This window comes from Alnus glutinosa, chromosome 10 (genome assembly GCF_958979055.1).
Source record: "Alnus glutinosa chromosome 10, dhAlnGlut1.1, whole genome shotgun sequence".
NCBI lineage: Eukaryota > Viridiplantae > Streptophyta > Magnoliopsida > Fagales > Betulaceae > Alnus > Alnus glutinosa.
In genome coordinates this window covers 16243504-16262068 of record NC_084895.1, presented here as the reverse complement: position 1 = coordinate 16262068, position 18565 = coordinate 16243504, and the positions used below count along the sequence as shown (strand labels likewise).

The following is an 18565-nucleotide window of genomic DNA, read 5'->3' as shown; positions in this document are numbered from 1 at the left end:
CCGTCCTGACGACCATCCTCCTGGTTCGGACGCGCGAAGCCTCTATATGGAAATTACTTGCAGCGGACGTGCGATCGTCCGGGCGATAGGGCAACACCGTCCGGACGCGGCTCTCAAACAGGAAAGATCTTCAGCAAAATTTTTGGAATTTCGGTCGTACAGTTGTCTGTCCGGACAGCCTATGACCACCGTCCAGACGGCGCCAAGATTTATCAAGCCAGACACTCATTCGAGCCCTCAGCCTATAAATAGAGGCCCCTGTGCTTGAGAAATGCAAGAATTCGTTATTGAATTCCATTAGTGCTTAGAGAGCTATTTTGTGAGGTTATTGAGCTGAGTTGATCTCTCTGAAGTCGTTGTTGTGTGTGCTATTGCTGAGCTTAACTTGAAGTCTATCTTAGGGGTTGGCCTTAAGATAAATGATTCTATTGAAGACTCCTTCAGGTAGGAGACCTGGTTGGGAGGCGTTTGTGTTAGGCTACACGTTAGAGAGCAAGGTACGACCACTACATCAGGGGTATGTGAGTGTTACTACTTTGTATCTAGTCTTGTCTTCTAAATAATGGATATCCCGGGTTTGGCTACCCGGAGTGGTTTTTCTCTTAATTGAGTTTCCATTTCGTCAACAAAATATTTGTCTCCTTTAATTTCCGCATTTAATATTTTGTTGCACACTGTTCACACACACTTGTTAAAATTAGAACTCCAATATTTTTTCAATTGGTATCAGAGCAGGTACACTCTGTTAAGGATTTATTTCCTGAGTGTGATCCTCATCTCTTGTGACTTCTATTTTTCTATTACACCTTTTATCATGAATTCTTCTCAGTTATCTATTGAGGATTCTGATATTAAGCTCTTTAAGGTTTTTAATAAATTGAAGAATGCTCAACATTCTAAAGTTTCTCATAAAGAGTTTAAAAAGGTGAAGCAAGAAAAAGAATCTTTGACTGTTCAATTATCTGAATCCAATGCTTTGATTGACTCTTTGAGATCTGAGAATATCATGCTATTTAACATTAGTGATACACTTGAGAATAAATTAAAAGAATCTGAGGATCTCTTGAAAAAATTCTCAAGTGATAATTTGAAAAGCATGCTTTGTATTCATTCAGATATTTCTAACAAGCCTGCTTTAATTGTTGATGATATGAGTACTTCTACTTCACATACTTATGATTCTGAATTAGATTCTATTGATGTTAAGCCTATGATAGTAGATACAGCTTGTTTAGAAAATTCTTGCTTAAATAATCATGTGATGCTAAAGTCCAAGGAATTAGGAACACGAGGTAAGTTTGTTCCTACTTGTCACAATTGTGAAAAAATTGGTCATATTAGGCCAAATTGTTATTTGTTGAAATCCCACAGGCCTTGGATTCAGCAGGATGCTCTGAGGAAAAGTGAAGTTAAAGATTCTTCCTTATCAAAATATGTCCCTCCGCATAGGAGACATATAAAAGGTAAGGGCAATGTTATTTGTAAGAATGCTAACTATAATTATGCAGAGAATATCAAGAAGCATTCAAACAAAAGAAGCTTGCCCACCTGTCATCACTGTGGCATCACCGGTCATATCTGACTCAAATGTCCACAGCTCCAGGCTCAAAAGTCGAAGGTTCAGAGTAAACTACCAACAAGAGCTACATCAGGCACTATACCTCCGATGGCTCTTCAGGCTCCATGGCATCAGCAAAAGTTTGTTCCTGCCAATCAAAGTGGCAAACCAAAGAAGAACAAATCAAGGCACTATAATAGAAAGCCACAGAAGCCCAATGGCAGCCATGGCTATGAAGGATTGCTAAGCCTAATACAAGGTATGCTAAGGAGTATGGCCAACATGGACATGACCCACAAACCATCTCCACGGGTTAAGCAGGTATGGGTCAAGAAGGATGAAACCATTCACCCCTTGAAGGGGAGTTGACTCACCTAGTAGGTGATGTCTCCCATGTCTAGGATTTTGGTTTCTGAATCCTAGTGCATGTCAGCTATGTTTGTATTGCATAGTTTATCTTGTCATATTTTGTTCATGCCTTGCATTCTGTTTGACGAACCGTTTATCCCCCATATTTTCTCTTATTGTCTTGAGAAACATCTGTAGATATTCTTTTTAGGGATGACAGTTAAAAGCATGTCGGGCGGCTGCTTTTCTGTCTTAGTATTTCTAAACCTCTCTCCATAAGGACAGGTTTGGCTTTACCTTACATGCTAGGAATAAATGTCATTTCCTTTTCCATAAGCATGTCTTTGTTGTTTTTCTGTCTCATTTTTCAACAAAAAAAATAAAAATTGGTGAAGAAGATGCAGAATTTTATTTTTTTTCTTTTGATAGCTTTTCAGATATTGCATGTGTTTTTGCCTAATATCTCAGTTCATTGTGCATTGATTAAATATGCTTATATATGATTGAGAGTTTATGCATGATATCTGCTAAGTTTTCCTGTGGCATCTTAATGATAGATAGTTACTTTCCTCATGCGATGAAAATGTGCACTATCCAAGGCTCCCCTAAGGTACATCATTTTCCTCTCTGACTTCTTTCTTCTAGAAATTCTAATGAGAGAAATGTTTTTGATAAGATGGTCAAATTGACCACATGCTAGTTGAACCTAGAGCCTAAAAATTCTAGCATTCTCTCTAGGTTGCAGCACCACTAGAATCAAGCAGCAACTCTTCAGTTTTCTGTGTTATATGCTTACATTTACTGCTTCTGTGCTGAAATAAGCCTTGTCCTTCATGGTGTAAGTAAAATTTTACCTTGTTCTTCATGGTACAAGTAAAACAATTAGATGCTGCATCTTAGGGGTAGTGTATCAGATAAGGGTGGCTAGGCCCTAGTAATTAATAAGGTTCTGACTTTTGACTGATATTTCATTGATTTTCTCTCTTGTCTAGAAAATCTAATTGCTTTTGTCAGATCAATTAAATTTATACCTTATTGGGAAAAGTCTTCACACACACACACACACGCATTGTATAAGTTAAGTAATCTATTTAAAATTTCTATCTACAGGGAAATTTATGCTTATTGAATACTTAACTCTCATTTATATCTTTGCATATTTTTGCAATGCTATTTGATTATTTTATCAGTTGATTATACATGCGTGTTCTGAAGCTAACTATAGAGAAAGATATTTTTCTGCAAATCTTTTTTTGTCAAGTTTCAGTTTTTCAGTGTGAAGCATCCGAACGGACCTATTCTTACGTCCGGACAAGCGCAGTCTTGCCATACGCTGACCTAGCAAGAGCCGTTTGAACGGTTAAATGACATGTTCGGACGGGATCTCTACAGGTTTAAGACTTGCGTCTCTTTCTCTGGCATACACACATCTTTGCATTTTTATTGATTTATCATGGCATGTTGTGTGTTTTTATCGTGGATTTCTCCCGACATTTTGGCATTCTTTGCACATCTCTTCTCATCTCATGATCTTCATTGTGTCTTCCTTTATTCTTTTAAGTTTTTGTGCTTTTAGAATATTGGAATATTTGTTGGGATATTTTTTTGAGATAGTGTGCATGAAAATCCTATTCTGTCTGTGTGTTGGGTTAATTCTTGGGCATCCAATTAACAGCTGTCATAATACCACTTTCTTTTTTGGACTAACAGGATCTAATATTTCTTTGTGGTGTTATTTTTGGAAATATTTCTGTTTAAATCTTTTCAGAAATATGTCATCCAGCAGCTCGCAGCACAATATCTGACAGATGGATCCTTTGGAAAACTGACCGTTGTTGAAGTCGGATGTTCAAATTCCAAAGGTCTCAGGATTAAGATGAGCTTTTTCTCTTAGCTCATGCAGAGCCTTCCGTAGCATTCCCTTGGATCTTTATCCATTAGAGGTTCAGTGGTGAATCTCCTCAGTTATCTTGCAGAGTAGTTGCTTAGAGGATGTCAATCTGCGAATAACCAGTTCAGGCTTTCCAAAATCAAGAGAATGAAGGTTTTTCAGTCCATGGTTCCCAGCTTCTTGAGCTAGAAGCTGAAGTAGTACAAATCCAGCTTTTTAAACAGATTTCTCTCTGCTACTTGATTTCAATGGATCAGCGGGATTTGGTACCAGGAGGATTTTTGCTCCTCTCTTTTGGGCCACTTGCAGACTCTTCTCTTTAGAACGTTTTTGTCTGTAGATATTATTACTTTGTTTACCCTTGTACTTCTGAGACATTGAGGGGAAGTAATTGTTGTGTGGTTTTTTTTCATTACTTTGTTTTACCCTTTGTCCATTTGTGACAAAAGGGGAGTAATTTTTGTTTTGGATCTGGATTGTATATTTAACCGGTCAAGTGATTTTTGTCCCAGAATGACCGAATGGAGAGTTTGTTAGTTTGTAATTGGCCACTTTCTGTTGAACAAAATCACTTCTTTGTAATGATGCTTTTTAACAGGGATTCCACTATTCAGAGTGCTTCCAAAAAATTTTGCACAGATCACAATTCTGAAAATTCGGTTCCCTGTCAGCCATCCGGACAATGTGTCATACAGTCCGGACGCCAAACTATCCAAAGCACCATCCGTCCGGACGACGTGTGAAACCATTCAGATGACCTACAGTCCACAGCATCATCCATCCGGACAGCAAGAACTTTCCATCCGGACCTTCCTCTGTGTCGAGAAGCTTCGAACTGCTCCATCTTGCATCCGTCCGGATGTTTCAGTAGCCCGTCCGGACGACCTTCAATGTTCGACCAAAGTTTCAGGATTTCTTTCAAAACACAGATATGGGAAGATTGCAGCAATCGTCCGGACGACGTGGATTCCCATCCAGACGTGCTAAATCCATAAGGCATGTATCACAATTCAAATCCAGACGTCCGGACGCCAGTAAGTATGGTCCGGACACGCGTACATCAAATATGGAAATTGCATGCATCTGGTCGACTGTCTAGACGACCATCCTCCTAGTTCGGATATGTGAAGCCTATATATGGAAATTACTTGTAGCGGACGTGTGGCCGTCCAGGCGAGAGGGCAACACCGTCCGGACACGGCTCTCAAACAGGAAAGATCTTCCGCGAAATTTTCAAAATTTCGGTCGTACAATTGTCCGTCCGGACGGCCTATGACCACCGTCCGGACGGCACCTAACTTTATTAAGCCAGACGCTCATTTGAGCCCTCAGCCTATAAATAGAGGCCCCTATGCTTGAGAAATGCAAGAATTCGATATTGAATACCATTAGTGCTTAGAGAGCTATTTTGTGAGGTTATTGAGCTGAGTTGATCTCTCTAAAGCCGTTGCTGTGTGTGTTGTTGCTGCGCTTAACTTGAAGTCTATTTTAGGGGTTGGCCCTAAGATAAAGGATTCCATTGAAGACCCCTTCAGGTAGGAGACCTGGTTGGGAGGCATTCATGTTAGACTACACGTTAGAGAGCAAGGTACGACCACTGCATCAGGGATATGTGAGTGGTATCACTTTGTATCTAGTCTTGTCTTATAAATAGTGGATATCCTGAGTTTGGCTGCCCCGGAGTGGTTTTTCTCTTAATTGAGTTTCCACTTCATCAACAAAATATTTGTCTCCTTTAATTTCTGCATTTAATATTTTGTTGCACACTGTTCACACACACTTGTTAAAATTAGAAGTCCAATATTTTTTCACTCTTTGTGGTTCGTGTTTGCTGAGTCGTTCAGACTCATTTCAGACTCTAAGTTTCTGAGCTAGGCGCCCGGACTCTGGCATTTGGGCATCTGAAAGGGTTTTAGGGAAAACCGACTTTCTGAGTTGTAAGTCTCCATATATATTTCCTTCAACAGGAACTTGCCTTCTTAGGGATATTCTGTACAAATTCATGCCTTAATCAATCCTTTCCACATTGGAATTAATATTCTACAATATTCTTATAGAAGTCCTCTGCAAATACAGTGTCCCTGTTATGGATGCATTTTTGTCAAACAGAATGTAGCCAATTAAAATAAACCAACAAGAGATGAATTACAACATTGTGTTTCTATACAATATGTATCTAGCAATTGCATGAGAACTATAACTCTATAACATTACACATATAGAACTCTAAGATAAACATTATCTTAGACTTATAGTTGGATCAGTATTATCACGTAAATGAGTTTATGAGGACTTCAGTTGATAAGTCTATCTTTATCTTCATCTTTCTCTCTAACAGCCCCCCTTAAGCTAAAGGGAGGGGAATCACCAAAAGCTTGTCACGAAACATACCAAAACAAGCTAATGTTCGGCCTTTTGTAAAGGCATCGGCAAGTTGATCATGTGTGGAGAGAAACTTGACGAGAATATCTGAGTTCACTACTTTTTCACGAATAAACTGATAATCATCATCGATATGCTTAGTACGAGCATGATAAACTAGATTTGAAGCAAGAGCTAGAGTGCCAATATTGTCACACCATAAAGTAGGAGGAGACAGTAGTGGAATTCGAAGCTCTTTGAGCAACATACGAAGCCAATAGACCTCGGCAGTGCCAATGGCCATAGCTCGATACTCAGCCTCCATACTTGAACGAGCAACAATCGATTGCTTCTTGGCACACCACGACACAAGACATAGACCAAGAAAAATACCAAAACCTGCAGTAGACCAACGAGTATCTAGATTGCTAGCCTAATCTAAATCACAGAATGCCTCTAAGGAAAAAGAGCCCTTGCAGTAGAGTAAGCCATGATCAATACTCCTTTTTAGATATCGTAAAACTCGCTTAGTCTCCATCCAATGAACATTTGTTGGTGAGTGCATAAATTGGCAAAGTTGATTAACCGAGTAAGAAATGTCTGGTCGAGTGAGGGTGCAATGTTGCAAGGCACCAACAACTTGACGATAAATGGCCGTGTCAGACTCGGAGAGGGGATCACCATCTAAGGCTGGGAGTTTAGAACCAGACACCATAGAGGCAGAATATGGTTTGGCACCTATCATAGTTGAATTGTGTAGTTAGTCCATGATGTACTTGGACTGTCGAATATGTAACCCAGTGGAGTCCCGAAGTGCTTGCATCCCCAAAAAGAACCCAAGATCACCGAGATCCTTCATTGCAAAAACTGCTTGCAGTTGTTTAATAACTACAAAGATAGCCTCCTTGTTGGTCCCTGTACTCAAAATGTCATCGACATATACTAAGACATACAAGGTTGCATTAGTAGTATAGTAGATAAAAATGGATGTGTCCACCTTAGAGGACTGAAAACTAATTTCAAACAATGCTTGAGAAAGACGGTTAAACTAGGCATGAGGTTCTTGTTTAAGGCCATAGATAGCCTTATGTAAATGGCAGACATAATTAGGATGTGAAGCATCCACAAAGCCTTTGGGTTGTTCCATAAAAACAGCTTCAGCTAGGTATCCATGTAGAAATGCATTTGAAACATCTAATTGACGAATACACCAATCAAAGTGAACAGCCAATGTGAGTACCACGTGAACTGTTGATTGCTTGATGACAGGACTAAATGTCTCATGAAAATCAACCCCACTTTTCTAATCAAATCCCTTAGCCAAAAGTCTTGCTTTAAAATGCTCTATCGAACCATCTTGTTGATGGTTGATTTTATACACCCACTTATTACGAACAATATGTTGATGCAGAGGTCGTGGGCATAAAGACCATGTACCATTGGCGAGGAGGGCATCAAACTCAAGCCCCATTGCAGCACGCCATTCTGGTTTCAACACTACTTTGGTGTAGCAGCTTGGTTCAACAAATGGGAGAATACTGGTCAAGGCTATAAGAGGGTGTTTGGTGGAGTATAAAGCCGTGTAGTCAAGAAAGGACCTTGGTTTGAGACTCCTGGTTTTAGCTCCAGTGACCATTGGATGTGAGTTAAGAGAACTTGTGGGTATTAAGGTAGGACTAGCTAGACTTGACTGGGCAGGAAGTGTATTATGCATGTTAGGCAAGCACTCGACAGGAAGAGAGGTAAATGAGGCATGACTAGGATGGGCAGGGGTGTCAGGTGCAGTTGGACTAGCAAGTGCAGTGGGCGAGAGAAGGGGATCAATGGTATTGTCATCGACTAACCCAGCTAACACTAAAGGGATGGTACATAATGCAGGGATGACCGTGGGTGAGACATGTGATGAAGGAAAAATTTCAACAAAAAAAAGAGGAATACCTGTTGCACTTACTGTAATGGGCGAAGAGGCAGTGACCCCCACCTTGGTTGGAAAGCTCATTTCATCAAACACTACATGCCGAGTAATAAAGATTTTGCTCGTGAATGGATCAAAGCATCGGTAGCCCTTGTAGTGGGAACCATGTCCTAAGAAAATGCATCGCTTGCGTCTAAACATAAGTTTATAAGAGTTGTAAAGCCTTAATAAAGGATAACAAGTGCACCTAAAAATTCTAAGATTAGCATAGTTGGGTGGTTGTTTAAATAAAATAGAGAAAGGCGAACCATTTTGAACCAAAGGAGTAGGGAGCCTATTAATTAAAAATATGGCAATGAGAAAAGATTTAACCCAAAATTCTTTGGACAAGCCAGATTGGGCTAGCATGGCAAGACCCATCTCCACAACATGGCGATGTTTCCTTTCTACTAGGCAATTTTGTTGAGCCGTGTAAGGACAACTGATACTATGGGCAATGCCATTTGATTCAAGAAGGGCTTTAATTTGGTTAGAGAGAAATTCACCACCACCATCAGATTGCAATTATTTAATGGTGGATGAAAATAGATTTTCCATTAATGCTTTAAATTTCATAAATGAGATAAATACATCAGCTTTGGTTTTGAGTGGATACAACCAAGAAAATCTAGAATAGTCATCTATAAAAATGACATAATACTTGTAACCTTCTAAGGATGGAACAGGGGAACTCCAAACATCAGTATGGATTAACCAAAGTGGAGCCGACGAGATCCTTGAAGATAAAGGAAATGGAAGTTATTTGCTCTTACTAAGTTGGCAAGGCTCACAAAATTCCTTATTATGTAAGGAGCCTAAAACAGGAAAAGAATGCTGACTAAGGACTACATGGACAACTATAGAGTAGATGGGGTAGAGGCCACCATCACTCTTGTTTTCTAGCAGGGTTAGCCCGTTTGTTTGTCCTTGATGAAATAATGAGATTTAGTTAAGATAAAAAAGTAGTTATTATCTTTACAAAACTGATTGATGGATAAAAGTTTAGCAATGGCAACAAGACAATGCAAAACTTGAGATAAATGTAACATAGCTGTGGAGGTTTGAAGGGAAAGAGAGCCAATGTTGTCAATTTGCAAACCTGAGCCATCACTCACAGTAATGGTGTCATACCCATCATACAGCTTAGCAAGTTGGAGTTGCTCAAAATCTGGAGTCACATGATGATTTACTGTACTGTCAGCAAACTAGGGAGCATCTTCAGGCTAAGTTGTGGACTGGGCAGCCATTGCTGTCAATTGTGTTGGAGGATGACGTTCTCGGTAGGTGTAGTCCATGTGATGGACGCAATCTAGTGCTTGGTGACTAGGCTTTCCACATATTTGGCAGGGAGGTCAAGACAGAGGGCTAGCAGAATGTGCTGGTTGTGAGTTACCTCGTGGCAGGGGAGGCACAATTGGTGTAAAGACTAAGAAAAATTAATAGGAATTTAGCAAGTAATAAATTGTATTTATTAAATTATGGGACTAATAATTATATTTTAGGTGATAGTATTTATATTAAGAAATTAAAATAGGTCTAAAATAAAATAGTGGAGTTAGAATAATTATTATAGTGGGTCCTAGTTGAATAAATATTCAATTACGTTAATTAAAATGCAATCAAAATAAATGTGAGGTCAAATATTAATTATTAAAAGATAGGATTCTAATATTATTAGGTTTTACTATAATTTACAATAGTTGGGGTTTTAAATAAAAAGGAGAATCTTATCCGCCACGTGTCATTGCTGAATTGGGTGGGAGAAGTTTACTCTATCTTCTCCCAACCACTCTCAAAATGACACATGGCCACTTCTCTCTTTCTTTTTCTTCCCTTTTGACCGAGTCTCTTCCCTCTCTCTTTCTTTTCTTTTTCCTTCTCCCTCTCACTTAGCCTCACACGCAGCTCCCTCTCCCTTCTTCTCTTTACTTTTCTCTTATTTCCCTTTCTTTCCCTTCTCCTCTATTCTGTCACGCCACTGCCGAGAGATGGAAAGATCTACCGAGAGTGAGAGGGGCGAACTGTGAAAAGAGAAGAGTCGAGCTGAGAGAGAGATTCACGCTGATGGAGAGATTCGACCATGAGATGAAGAAGAAGAGGAAGAAATGGGTTCCAGCCATGGGGTGATTTTTGAGGTAAATCCTTAGCATTTTCTCATGATTTTTGTAATTCCCATTGATCATAAGGCTAGAAAATTGTATGGATTGTGATGGTTTTGTATGGGTCCGAATTTAGGGTTCTTAGGGTTGATTTGGAAATTTTGATTCTCTATTGTTTAAGTAGTTTTGGGTGTTGATTCAGGTCTTTCCTTTGGGTTTCCTGTGCTTGAACCAATTATGGGAATTGGTTTTGAGTTTTCATTTGAATGATTGATTGTTGAGGACAATCGATTGGGTTTGATTTCATGGGGGAATGTTATATGTGTAGTTGGCTAATTTATTGATTTTATGGGTATGTTGAATGGTCTTATTTTCTGGTTGTTGTAGATTTACTGATTTGGGATTAGTGTAGCCGAATTGGGCTTAGGTGTGGTATTGTTGGTAATTTTCGGTACTGGCCGATTGGGTGATTTTTACAACAGATTTGATGTTGAGAGTTTTGAGGGTTTTGGATTATGGTGGATGCTGGGTTGACATGGAGTGACCTTCTTTATGGTGTTTTGGCTCCTTAATTTTTGTTGAATGTTTGGGTTCTCTTGGATTAAGAAATTCTGCATTTGTATTTTATTTTGGTTGTTTTGGAGATACGATTTGGGCCTCTTTAAGTTGGAAATTGTGGGTCTTTCTTGAGATGAAAATCTAGGGTTTCATGGAGATTTTGTGGTGTTGGCCAAATGATGTTTATTTTTAGGTTTTGATTCTTGATGTTGATAACCTATGATTGATGCTTTGTGGTAAGTGCTTGATGTTGGAATGAAAAGTGATTATGAAGGGTGTTTTGGTGGAAATTCATATCTGGTCTGTGTTTGTAAATTGAGGATAATTGTGTTAGTTGATGGTTAATGCTTTATTATATTGATTGTTGAATGTTTGGTTGAATTGGGTTTAGTTTTGGAAAGGAATTTGGTAGATGGTTGTGGTTTGTGATTGTTGGAATTTTGGTGGTTTGATGTAAAGGAAAAATCATGGCACAATTGATGTTGTATTTTAAGGCTTACCTTGATGATTGACAATTTGAGTTTTGGGGAATGTATGAGCTGATTTTGATGAGTGTTTTAATAGATTCAAATCTGAATTTTTGGATTGGTAATTTGATGTTGTTAGCTTATGATTAATTGTTGAGGATTAAGGTTAATGCTTGTGATGGATCTATGGGTGTAGTGTTATGTGGTATCTGATGTTTGTGGTTGATCCCTAGTAGTCCTTAATGACTATGACCCATTGTATGCAAAGGAGGGGTGTTTTGATTGATCTTGATGAAAGGCTATGGATGTTGAAGGTTAGGTGGAGGAGTTTGGAGAAGGTAATTTTGGTTATGTTTTAGATTATGCCCTTAATGGAGTTGAGTTGGTTATAAACTAGTAAGGAAATAAATGAACAAGATAATAACTAACGTTAATAAATGAATATATCCAATATGTGATTATAATTTAATCTAACAAGATGTACTAAACTAATAAGTTAAATATGATTAAGGTCTTAAAGTCTAGACTACTTAGATGATTAGTAACTAATAAGAATAAAGCATTAAATGTAATGGTAAATTATTCATGTAACCCTCAGACAACATGTATAAATTGGCATGGTGGTAGAAGTACATAATTGTTCTTTGAATCCAATGTGAGGCAACTAAGTACCTAATCCACCTATCCATGTACACTTAAGTATTTTTGTGTATCATCGGATTAGGTTTATATATATACACATATGCATGTATATGAGTTAAATATATATTGTTAAGTTAGTAAATAATCAACAAGCCATTAAAGGGATTAACAATGATAATATGATGTAATAATAAAGAGTAGGCAAATAAATTGTAAACGCATCTTAAAGATAATAAGCGAAATAATATGAACCTAAACCTAAACCTAAATGATAATTCAATAATAGTTTAGGATACTTAGCTAGACTTAGATACGGGTAATGCGACATGTGAGCACACGGATAGTCTATGTGTCATAGAGTGTAGAGTTCAATAGCGTAGTCTAACGATACCAATGTTTGCAGGATAGTGTCCGGATTGGAGACTTCAATGGGTTCTCCAATATAGAGTTCGAGTCATGCGTCCAATGCAACCCAGGTGAGTATTCTACTCACTGAGAAAACTACTTTTAAATATGTTATAGAAATGCAAGCACTATATTGTTTTATAAATCTGAACCAATTGTATGTTGAATATCTACGCTTTGGATGTTTTAAGTAGTTTCAATTATGTTGAATATCAATGATGTTATGAAATGATGCATGAATGAAAGGTGTTGAATCGATTTAAAGTGTCTGAATGTGTACTACAGTTGGGATTTAAATTATGCAAAGAAGAATGATGAAATTTCATGTTGATTGGTTTATCATATTTGAAGAAAGCATGATTTGCAAAGAATAGGAGTATAGAGTTTGAATTGTAAAGCATAAATCATGAACACATTAACGGAAGAGAGGATAAGCCTCATAATAACAAAGAGAGGGTGAGCCTCACAATGAATAAAAAGACTATCATGAGCATGAATAGCATTGTTTAAATTGTGTGTTGTTTTCTTGATATGTATATTGTAGTTTTGCTAGGTGTATTAGTATGCATAAGAGTCTCAATAGAAAAGAGCTTATGTATATTTCTATCGGATGGTTGCATGATTTAAATGCAATTGTTTTCTAACTTAAGGGTTATGTAATTCCACCTATACGTATAATCTTAGCTGCCTGATATATTTAAATGTTTTCTATTAGTCAATGTTTGCTATATCAGTTATGAGGGTTTTCAAACAAAAGTTTATAAAATTGGTAGCTGATGAGTGCCAAATATTGTGTATTTGGACCCCTTGATTTGCACTAGTTAGACCTTTAGCCTTGTTATTTTTCTAATGTTTTGGTTAGTTTTGTGTTTTCTGTTTTTGTAGGACAATAAGAGAGGAATGACAAAATTCATAAGGAAATAGCTGGAAATTCGGAGATCCTAGAAAGTCGATCGATCGAACTTAAAATTCGATCGATCGAATATTTGCCCGAAGTCGATCGATCGAAATAAAAGTCGATCGATCGAATTTTCCCAGAAACTGCTTTTGCAGAGCACACCAGAACGCCCAATCAGAAGCCAAAAAGCAGTCCTCCCTCTGATTTCTGCTGCAGAACACGCTGGTTTCGTGTTTATGGTTGTCTCTAGCTGCAGAAGAACCCTAGAGGAGGGTAGAGGAGTCATTTCTTGCCATGGCCTTCTTCTATAAAAGCCATGGCCATCCCCTTGTTGAAAGAGTAGTAGAGAGAGTAGGAGAGGAAAGAATAGAGCAGAAACTCTGTAGTTAGTTTCAATTTCGTGCTTATTGTAGTGTAATTCAGTAGTTTATTTTCAGAATTCTTTCTCTTTGTAGAGCTTTTCTTTCATTTCCATGGTTGTTCATCATTTTCTTGTGGTGTTCTTAGTCATGGAAGGCTAGTAACCTCAACTAGGGTTGAGGATGAAACCTTTCCATTGATGACACTCACAACCTTGCTGTACCACTTGCACATTTAATGATATATCATGTTAGTTGTTCAAGTTCCATTCATTTAAAGCTTTATCTTTTGCAATGAATGTGGTTAGTGGTGGATAGAGGACATTTTATGTGTTTCAACCGACTAATACATTGTTTTATCGGTTTGAATGATGATATCCATTGTGATTGAATGATACATTGGATGTTTTGATTTCAATCGGTACTCTTTGTGATTTGTCAATGTGTTGGATTCATTTAATGGTTCTTGGGTTTATGGTTAAGAAACTTGAATAACACCCTAAGCTTAATGTTCTTTGGGTGTTCAAGTGGAAACCAAGAGTGTGAGTTGTAGGATTTGGTTTGGTGGATTCCTTAACCTTAGTTCCTTTTATTTTACATATTTCATTACTTCTCTTTCATTTAGTCTTTTGTTCTTGAATCAAGTCTCAAACCTTTGGAACTAGGTTAAAATGAGGTTGATTAAGCAAGATACCAATATTTGACCATTTCCCTGTGGGATCGACCTTGCACTTGCATAACACTATATTGCAAAACGATTTGTGCACTTGCGAGTACTATTTAAAACACACATCAGTAGCTGTTATAGTGTTCACATGACTAAAAAGAAAAAGTTGGTTCTTTGCGAAAACTCAGTGAATAGTATACCTATGAGGTCTTAGTGTATTTATTTATGCTAAGACGATGGGCTCATAATTCCACCTATACGGATGTGGCAAACCCCCACAACCGTATAGATGATGTTTCTTTGGCTGCAGGTACTCCGGACGTTGTTGATGACGTAGTAGAAGTGTACTTGGGATATTATGACCGAAGCTCCCCGCGACAGTCGTAATTGCAGGACTATGGGCGTTCTTTGTTTTATGGGTTTTATTTATAGCTTGTGACACCTGTGTCACTTGTTATTGTATATAGTCATTTATGTTATGTATTTAATTTGAAGAAAGACTTAAATAGATAGATGTAATATTGGCTCTTGATTATGATTAATTTATGATAGATGTTTAAGATGTGTTTTCCGCTGCAAAGTAGATAGATGTTATACTTTGATTTACCAAGTACATATTATGGGGTATGTACCATATGTTGGCTTTGCAACATATTGTTGTGCCACTGTGAAGATCCGTTTATATTTTAAGAGATTAATGTTTATGCAAATATTTCTATAAAAAAAAAAGAAAAAGAAAAAAGAAAAAAAAGGGTCGTCACAACTGATATGGGCTTCTTTGAGTAGGAGTTGCGGAATGGGGGGCGCTGCTTCTTGTTGGCAATTGGAGCCTTGGATCTGTCCTTAGGTTTGGAAGAGAAGAAGGCTACTGATTGGTCAAGTAGAATCTATTGTTGTTGAGTGGTCAACAAGTTCTCAAAAAACAACAATTCTGCATGGAATTCAGCAAACGCAAGAGCAGTGGTCCGTGATGCACATGAAAAGTTGAGCACAAAAGGATTGTAGGATGGATGGAGTCCATTCAGTATGTAGGTGATGAACTCCTCGTCATCCACAGGTTTCCCAACTCCTACAAGTTTATTGATAAGACACTTAGCTAAATCAACGAATGGAGTGCAAGCTTAATTCCCATGTTGGAGCGTCTGCAGTTGACATTTGATTTGGGCAAAGCGAGTCCTTGAAAGATAGGCAAACCAGATTGCAAGAAATCTCCATACTTCATGAGAAGTGCTAAGGCCATAGATGGTGGATAGCACAGTCTCAGTGAATGTGGCATTAATCCAACTTAGAATGGATTGATCCATCTTAACTCAAAGGGAATAAGCTGGATTTGGAACTTGCTCATCCTTGTCGGCTGAGGCAGGGACTTGAATTGGTGGGCACGATTTTTTACCATCAACGATACCCAACAATTCATTGGCCTTAAGAACAGGCTCAATTTGCATTAACCACCTGATGTAGTTGCCATTGTCTAGTTTGATAGAAACTATATGAGAAACGTTTGGGAACGTGTTGGAAGCAGCAGACAGGTTTGAGGAAGAAGCCATAGGATCGATTAAACCTGAGCTTTTAGTATAGCTTTGATACCATGAAAGATCGTGCAAGTGTTTTAGGATTGAATACATAATTAGCACGTATGATATTCAATATATGGAGATGAATTACAACATTATATTTCCATACAATATGTATCTAGCAATTGCATGAGAACCATAACTCTATTACATTACATGTATAGAACTCTAAGATAGAAGTTTAAGATAAACATTATCTTAGACTTATAGTTGGATCAGTATTATCACGTAAATGAGTTGAGGAGGACTTTAGTTGATAAGTTTGTCTTTATCTTCATCTTTATCTCTAACAGTACATACTACAACAAAAGTTGTTTCTTTTGTTGCAAACTTTTTGGAGAGGGATTTTGAAAATTCCCTTTTTCATCTCGCATATTGTGATAATTCTTCATAAAGTCTCTTCCTTTCTCAAATCAGACATGAAGAGAAGAGAGATCAGAGGTAGAGAGAGAGAGAGAGAGATAGATAGAGAGAGAGAGAGAGAGAGCTCTTTTTTGCTATTTTCTTTTTAGAATGCTGGATAGTACCATTTGCTTAGCACGATTCTTTTTCTACCTTGCTAAATTATACACCGAAAGAAGACATAGATCACTGGTGAAATGGGTTTTTGGAAAATGGCTTTGACTTTGTAGTTGGAGTTGAAGTTGGTCCCCTTTCATCAAAAATTTTAGCTCTGCTCCTGGCCTCGACAACCTCAACTCATGGTCATTATAAATTATGACTTATTTTTTAAAAAAAAATTAAAATAAGTAAATATAAACAATTAAATTTAATTATTTAATCGTGATGGGACCCAACAAGGCAACAAAACATGAAAACCTTGAGAATTTGTGATTGACTATTCTATGTGATGAAGTGGAAGTCCTTGATATTTTGATACTACTTTTTGTGGACACCATTTGCCAACTAACGATAATTTGATGAGAAATGATTTGTGTACAAATTTTATGCTACTTTCGTATAATTTTTGTACAATGCTAATAAAGTTGTGCAACAAACATTACTATAATTTGATACAACTTTTGTCACAGATAACATTTGTGGTATGTGTTGTTGGTCGAAAAAGGGAGAAGCTTGTTTGAATTAATTGCAATTTGGGGTTGAAGTCAGGTGGTCCATAGGCCCCATACTCTATTGTTTGTGGTAAAACTGTTGCTCACATTATCCTAACAAGTGGTGCAGTAGCTGTTTGGCCGATTGCAATCGTTTGTTTGGAATTGGATAGCATGATTTATGTATGCCACTTGATGCTTGTCGGCACTCACATCTTTCAATTCACCCTTTTCTTCTTTTCTTCACTTTTTGTTCTTCTGTTCACACATCATTTCTGTCATTCTTCTCTATAATCGAATTGGATGCCAGTGATTAAGGCCAACTTTTGATTTTGATTTCCGTGACACTTATTTGGCATTATCCATCTAAAAGATAATTCAATGGAGATTAAAAATCTCTTTTATGTGCCAATTAAGGACGCCAACTGATTCACAAAGTCTATTTTTGATCTCTGCTTCTTTTTTCTTTTTAGTGATAAATCATCGACTCTACATAAAATAATATTTCTGTCATTCTTCTTTGTCTTGTGGTTTGTCACCAATCGGTGCTTGAATAAAAAAATTAAAGTAAAAGTAAAATATATATATTGAATGTTGTAAAGAAATATAAAGGAAAGTTATTGTGGAGTTTTTTTATAAGGAAGAACAAATAATTTTATTTCTTATATTTAGAAAAAATAATTGAATAACCATTGAGAATGCTCTACAAGTGGTGCGCCAGCTGTTTGGCCATTGACAACAATTGTTTGTTTGGATCCCATGATTTATGCATTCCACTTGATGCTTGTCTGCACTCCCTTTCAGCCTTTTCTTCTTTTCTTCACTTTGTTCTGTTGTTGACCTGTCATTGTTCTTTATAATCGAAGGGGATGCCAGTGATTAAGGCCAACTTTTGATTTTGATTTTTGCGACACTTATTTTCAATAATTAATGGCATTATCCATCTAAAAGATAATTCAATAGAAATTAAAAATTTCTTTTATGTGCCACTTGGAACACTCTTAATAGCTTATAAATCTCCCCATTTAAGCTAAAATAGCTAAGTAAATCAAGAAAAAACCCTCCAGCCCATTACGTAAATTAAATCTATTTTACATTTCTCTTCCATTTATGTACATTATCACGCCACATGGCGTGTACACCAATTCTTTATTTCTTTAATCGTTTCACTCTCTCTCTCTCTCTCTCTCTCTTTTTCCAACGTTTTTCTCTTTTGCCTGAAAGAAGCTTTTGTTTCTTCTCTCTCTTGCAGGGCAAAAGGTTGTAGAAGCATGTCTGATATTCCATACAACCCAAACGCCCCACGAAAACACTCAAAAATCCCCAAAACTGTACAAACCCTCGCCCTTGTGCTTTAATGGTTTGCTGAGAAAATTGGGGGGAGAGAAAAGTGACTGAAAAATGTTAAGTTCGCGTCTGATGGTGTTTTTGCATGTTGTGAGAAATGAAAATTTAAGTCAACTAAACTACAGCAAAGTTTTTTAGTAAATTTTTTGATTCCAATGGGTCATAATGAGAACATTGTTTGGTTACCAAAAAAGGGGAATGAATATTCTTTTATTTATTTTTTTAATTGATAAATCATCAACTCTCAATGTAAACAATTATTATCAAAGTCAGTAATTATGTGTAATGGGTCAATGTATTGTCATATTAAGGATCAATACGGTTTATGATTTTTCAAAAAAGTTACTTTATCACGTGTTATCATAATTTTACACTTTTAAAAGTA

At 37.3% G+C, this 18565-nt stretch overlaps 1 protein-coding gene and 1 long non-coding RNA gene across 5 annotated transcripts in view; both read left to right on the top strand.

Annotated features, from left to right (window-relative positions):
- Positions 1–18565, top strand: part of LOC133878894 (putative disease resistance protein RGA4) — a 90631-nt gene that overhangs the window by 63997 nt on the left and 8069 nt on the right. The gene's annotated exons all lie outside the window — the stretch shown is intronic.
- Positions 9964–14769, top strand: LOC133879347 (uncharacterized). 2 transcript variants are annotated; one of them, XR_009902051.1, is made up of 3 exons: positions 9964–10247; positions 12282–12354; positions 14497–14769. It is a non-coding gene; the product is annotated as an uncharacterized LOC133879347 (long non-coding RNA). The 2 variants fall into 2 exon arrangements; XR_009902050.1 differs by lacking the exon at positions 12282–12354.